Raw genomic sequence first — 6,000 nt, forward strand, 5'->3', positions numbered from 1 at the left:
TTGGTTGTAGGTCCTTACTTTTCATCATGTTGAATATTTTGTGCCAATCTCTTCCGCCTGCAAAGTTTCTGTTGAGAAGTCAGCCAACAATCTTATGGAAGCTCCCTTATAAGTTACTAGTTGCCTTTCTCTTGCTGCTTTTAGGATTCTCTTTGTCTTTAACCTTTGCCATTTTAATTATAATGGGTCTTGGTGTGGGCCTGTTTGGGCTCATCTTGTTTGGGACTCTCTCTGCACTTCTTGGGCTTGTATATCTATTTCTTTAGCCAGGTTAGGGAAGTTTTTAGTCATTATTTCTTCAAGTAGGTTCTCAATCCCTTGCTTTCTCTCTTTTCCTTCTGGCACCCATATGATATGAATGTTGTTATGCTTGATATTGTCCCAGAGGTCTCTCAAAACATCCTCATTTTTTTTTCTTAATTCTTTTTCCCTTTTGCTATTCCAATTGGGTATCTTCTACTATCTCAACTTCCAAATCAATTATTCGCTCCTCTGCTTCATCTACTCTTCTGGTGATTCCTTCTAGTGCATTCTTCATTTCAGTTATTGTATTGTTCACTTCTGACTTGTTCTTTTTTATGGTTTCTATGTCCTTTTTTATGCTTGCTATCTCTTTGTTTAAGTTCTCAGTAAATTCCTTGAGCATACTTATAACCATTGTTTTGAACTCTGTCTCTGGTAGGTTGCTTGCCTCCATTTTGTTTAGTTCTTTTTCTGGAGTTTCTCCTCTTCTTTCATTTGGGATATGTTTCTTCATTTCCTCCTTTGGCTCCCTCTCTGTGTTAGTTTCTATGTATTAAGTAGATTGCTATGTCTCCCAGTCTTGCTGGGTGATCTTATTTAGTAGGTGGCCTGTAGGACCCAGTGGCACAGGACCTGGTCACCTGTGCTTACTGCTCCAGGAATGTCCCTTGTGTGGGTTGTGTGTGCTCTTCTGTTGTAGTTGAGACTTGATTGCTATTGGCACATCAGTGGGTGGAATTGACCCTCAGGCTGATTGGTTGTGGGGCTTGGCCATGTCCACAGCTTACAGGCTGCTGTGTAGGGAGCTTACCCCACTGAGTGGGATTTGCCCCAGTGTGCTCTGGTGCCTGTTGAGATGCCCTTGGTGTGTGCCACCTGTGAGGTTAATTGGGTAATTCAAATATGTTGTTTCTGGGGCTCTTGGGAGGAGCTCCAGTGCAGGCCTAGGTCACCCACTGCCTGTGACCAGCTGGAAGCTATAAATCTACTACAGATTTAGCTGCCTGTGCTAAACCTGGAGACACACAGGAGAGGCCACACTGAACCAAGGTACCAGGCCTGGGGTAGCCACGCAAAAAGCCAGATACTCTGAGGCCTGATGCCACCTGCCATCTCCCTTAAGGTTCAGCCGCTGATAAAGCCTTGTGTGTTATGGAATTGACTAAGACAGGGTTTCAGGGAGTCACTAGCGTGGGAAGAGCTGTGGTCACCAGGTTAATGTAGACTCTAGTTTGGTGCCAGTGCTGAGCCTAGAGCTACTTAGCAAGTTTCAGAGCACCCTGAGGCCAGTGATGACGACCTGGTGCTCAGGAATTCAATAGTTTTCCAATCGGGGCTGGGATGGCTCCTCGTGGAGAAAGTGCCTCTGGCATTGGGGGGTGGGGTCGGGCAGGGTCCCAGTGAGTCAACAGGGCAGAGCTGTGGAGCTCACCAGGCCAGTCAGATTCAGATTTGGCCATGGGGGTGGGCTCAACACAGGAAATATGGTGCCTGCCTGCCTGCTGCACGACTGTACAGGAGGAGGACCCGACACAATGCAGACTCTCTCCAACTTTTGCCCTGAAGCCACATAGTTCAGTCTCTCCTCAAATGTCTCTGATGCCACCCCCAGTCACTGTCCCTCTGCAGGAGCTCAGAGTTAGTTCCTGCGAGTGACTGAGTCTGTGTGCGGTCCCTTTAAGAGGACATTTAGGTTTCCTGTCGCCTTCCATTCCACCTAGGTGGTCAGAATCTCCACTGTTTTCCACAGCCAGGTGTTGTGGGGGCTCCTCTTCCTGGCACCAGTACACTGGCCTGGGGAGTCTGGTGGGTGCTGGGGTCCATCACTCCTCTGAGAGGAACCTCCACAGCCGAGATATCCCACTTGATTCTCATTCCCCACACACACGTGTGGGGCCTGCTCTGAATCTCTGCCCCTCTTCCCAGTCTCAACGTGGCGTCTTCTTTATGTCCTTAGCTATAAAACTTTTATTCAGCTGGACTTCAGATGGCTCTCCATGTTGATTGTTCTATAATTTAGTTGTAATTTAGTTGTAATTTTGTGTAATTAAGTATAATTTAGTTGTAATTTTGATGTGTTCACAGGATGAGGCAAGCACGATAATTATCTACACTGCCAGGTTGGATCCCCTTTTTCTTGAATATTTGAATCAACCAATGTATTAATCATGTAATGTTTGAATGTGATAGCTCAACCATTGCTTCTACCTTCTCCTTTATATTCACAGTACATGTGGTCAAAAATTTTGCAGACAGAGGTCGGAGTTTAAATTACTGACTTTAAATTCCATTACTGAGTTTAATTTCCAACTGGCAGTTGGAAATCGAGCCATGAAGCTTAGGAGAGAGCTATGAGATGAAGATAGGCTGGGAATCAACAGCATATATATGGCTTTCAGAAAAGGTATAGATTTAAAGGAATGTATAACAGACAAAAAAGGTTACTGAAGGTTTCACTCTCAGAGTGCAAAGTAATAGTCAGTCTTAAGTATTGTTGGGACTTCCACTAATTGGGACAGTCATTAAGATGCTGACTGACAAATAATTATTCTATCTATGAATAAGGAAATCACTGTGACCTTGTTGACAGGAAAAAAAAAGGACTTTTGGGGTAGAAACAAGAGTGTAGTGCTTGAGCCTTGGCTGGGCAATGTGACAGTGTACACAGACCTCTCCTTGTGGCATCTCACCATGACGATGAGGAGAAAGGAGAAAGATAAAAACAGACAGTCTCAGCCTGTTCAGGTGGTTATAACAAAGTACCCCACACCAGTGGCTTATGAACAACAGAAATCTGTTCCTCACAGTTCTGGAGGCTGGCAATTCAAGGTCAAGGTGCCGGAATGCTCATGTTCTGGTGCGATCCTCCTCCTGTGCCCAGTGAGATTTAAGACAATGGATATTTTCAAGGCACCCACATAGAAGGATTTGGCAGTCAGTTCTTGGTAACCAGACATAGGCTCACTTATTTGAAAGTAGCTTTTTCACTGATTTATTGAGAGTTAAGTTTCGTTGGGAAGGGAAAGAATGTGTTAAGTAGATTAGATATATTTGTGAGTGTCTAATGTAATGGATAATGGAATGTATTCTTGAAAGAGAAACCAGGGAAGTAATAGGTAAATCTTCACTGTAGATTCCTCAGGGAGAAGCTATGAAAATCTTAGAATTATACAAATTTGGGTAGAATTTGGGGATTTTTTTTTTTTAGTTTTTGTTTTTTTTTTCCAAGAGGGGGACAATTATAAAGAACATAAGAATGCAGATGCTTTCTCTTTGGAAATACTCTTCATCCCAGACAAGTGGAAGCAGTGCCCTGAGCCTCCTTCCATAGAACCCACCATGTATGAGAGCCCCCAGCACTTGCCCCAGCACACAACACTTTACAGAACCCATACACCACTCTGTCATTCAGTACCCGTTTCTTGGTTCTATCCTGGTGCATCCAAGAACCTGAAACACCCAGTTTCATGACCTAACACTCTTCAGACATCAAAGAAGTCCTTCTCCCCATCATTTTCCCTCTGTATTTGAAATGAAAGATGGACGTGTCCAAATGCTGTGCAGGCTTGTGGATTTGCTGGAACATGTCAGAAATGGACACTGGGCTGTGCAGGGACCTGAGCAGCGAGAATGCTTCAGTCCAAGAAAATGCAGAGTAATTAAGGTAAATTGTTCCTTTGGGACAGCATGAATGCCACGCAAAATCACGTAACAAAGAAGCCTCCCTGACCATCTAGATGAGCATTTGTTATCTTGCTGCATTTTCTATCCAGTATGTGGTTGCAGGCACAACCATGAATTACTGTGTGTTCTCACTAGCTGCACGTAGAGTATGTGAAATAGTTTGTAATACTAGGTAGCTCGTATCTGTCTTTGTATGAATATAGGTCCAGAAAGAATGTGAATGAAGTGCAATACCAATTCTTAATGTTGGCAACTGGAAAACAATTGGATGCCAGAATTAAGGATAATACACATACGTACACACACACACACACACACACACACACACACGCGCGATGGAATGCCTACATACGCATGTATGTGTTCCAGCCTCTATCTTGGCTAACTCACTATTTTAAATAGCTGGAAGGTCTACTTTTAAACATACCTTACCTACAGGTGAGTACAAAACACCTTAAGCATGGTCTACTGTTTTCTTCAGAAACTGGTTGCAGCCTTCTTTTCTAACCCAAGCTCCTTGTGTTGATTTTACGTAGCATTCTACTATGATAGATATAGATATATAGACACATAGATACATAGATAGATGATAGATGATGGATGGATAGATGATATATAGATAGGTAGATAGGTAGATAGATATATGATAGATGGTGGATGGATGGATGGATGGATGGATGGATGGATGGATGCATGGATAGACAGACAGACAGATGCTGTTTTATGCTTCATGCCTTTGCTCGTGCTTTCTCTGCTCCTCATCCCACCCAACTCCTGCTAATCAATTTCTCCTTCTTTGAGGCAAACATATTTGTTTATACATAATCTCATAAAGCCCGTACCCCACTGCCTGTTATGGTCTGAATGTATCCCGCATAATCCACATGTTGAAACCTAACCCCCTATGTGAAGGTGTTAGGAGGTGAGGTGTTAGGACGTGCTTAGATCGTGAAGGTGGAGTCCTCATGATGGGTTAGTGCCCTTGTAAAACAGACCCCACAGAGCTCTCTCTCCTTTTCACCACATGAAGACACCAAGAAGATGCCATCTATGAACCAGGAAGTGGGTCCTCACCATAACACCACTGTGCTGGCCTTGACCTTGAATTTCCCAGCCTTGAAACTGTGAAATAAATTTCTGTTCTTTAAGTCCCCTGGTCTATAGAATCTTGTTAATGGCAGCCCAAATAGATTGACACTGACTTATGTTTTCTTCTTTTTTAAGAAAAAACAAGGCAGATTTCTGACAATTATAGGAAAGATTTTCTGAAATGTAGGGCCGACAGACAAGTGAGCATTCTATTTAAGTCATAGCATCTCTGAGACTAGATTGAAGCAAATCTTAAGTCAACAAAGATGCAGAAGATTCATCAAATATTTGTCAAATACCTGGGTATACAGCAGTGAGAAAAAGAGATGAAACTCTGACTCTCAGGGACCTTCCATTCTAGTGGTAAAAAGCGTTTCCTCAGGCTGTTCCCAGACAGGCTTCGGCATCTACAGGCAACCTCTGTTAGATTTTTTTCCAGAGGTTACTTCTGCCTGTTGTAGACATCTATAATGGAATCATGTAACATATTCTGCTGTGTCTGGATTCCTTTTCCTAACACGACGTTTGTGAAAACTAAGCATGTTGTATTTTTAGTTTATTTCTTTTTTATTTACTGAATAGTGATTTATTGCATGAATATGTCGTATTTTGTTTAGCTTTTCTCCAGTTGATAGACATTTGTTGTTTCTAGTTTTTGAATGCTATGTATAATGTCACTCTGAATGTCCTTGTGAAAGTCATTTTTTGTAGATATGTCTTTATTTCTCTCAGGTAAATATATATGAGTGGAATTTAATCGTGCTTTCCCCCAACAGACTTTGCCATGTAGTTTCCATTTCTTTAGTTTGCATATGTGTTTGGGGATATGTTTTCCTTCGTGTGGCTTAACTCCTAATAATATACTCCAGCCAGTATTATTATCATTTTGGACAGCATCTTTTGACTCCTTGCCTAAGTAAATTGATATATTTCGTTCCTCCTGTTTCTGACTTTTCACTTCCATTTTTAGTATTCTTATTTATT

This window comes from Rhinolophus hipposideros (assembly GCF_964194185.1).
Source record: "Rhinolophus hipposideros genome assembly, chromosome: 4".
In the NCBI taxonomy this organism is placed as follows: Eukaryota; Metazoa; Chordata; class Mammalia; order Chiroptera; family Rhinolophidae; genus Rhinolophus; species Rhinolophus hipposideros.